Source organism: Camelina sativa, chromosome 5 (assembly GCF_000633955.1).
Source record: "Camelina sativa cultivar DH55 chromosome 5, Cs, whole genome shotgun sequence".
Classification (NCBI taxonomy): domain Eukaryota; kingdom Viridiplantae; phylum Streptophyta; class Magnoliopsida; order Brassicales; family Brassicaceae; genus Camelina; species Camelina sativa.
In genome coordinates, this window is record NC_025689.1 from 24,526,789 (window position 1) to 24,527,594 (window position 806).

Below are 806 nucleotides of genomic sequence, written 5' to 3' on the forward strand. Positions count from 1 at the left end.
ATATATTCGTCATCTTTTCTCTCTCTAAAAACTGAAATATGGTAGTTACAGAAAAGAAAATTAAATATGGTACTTTGGAAAACTTTTTTTCTCAAATGTGATTGTTTCAACTAAATTCTTTTGTTATATATTTATCTAATTTATAATAATTAAATAAGTATAATTAAATATTATGACTAAGATATATTAACTGTTTTTTTTTTCTCAGTAAAGAATTCAATCATTATTAAAATTATGTGATAACATGCAACATGTAAGTGATGATTAGTTCAATATAAAATCTAAAATCCACAATTTTGCTTAGTGCTTTCTTCCTGACACTCGATAATATATATGTCAGATGTAAATTTGTTTTATCTTATATTTCAACTAAGTGTGGTTCAAAATTATTTTCACACAAAACTATGGGTTCTATCTAGTAGAACGACTATCTATCATCATTTGAACTCTTATAAAATTTTAGTAGAAAATTAATAATGATTGTCACAATTCTTAGAACTTTATTAGATATGTCTATATTAACATTTTTGAAGTACATTTTGTATTCTAACCTTTTATTTGTAAGACTTGCATAATTATTCTTTTTTCATTTGAATAAATATTAAAACTTGGATGAATATTTGTAATAAAATCATGAGCCTACTCGAGAATGTTAACTACAATATCTTACCTTCCTTAATTACAATTTGTTTTTAATAGAAATGTCTATACAAAATCATAATTCAAATAACATAATTTTTATTGCCAATACACTAAAATATATATAGAACCGAATCATTTTCTAAAAAAACAAAAAAACTTAATCA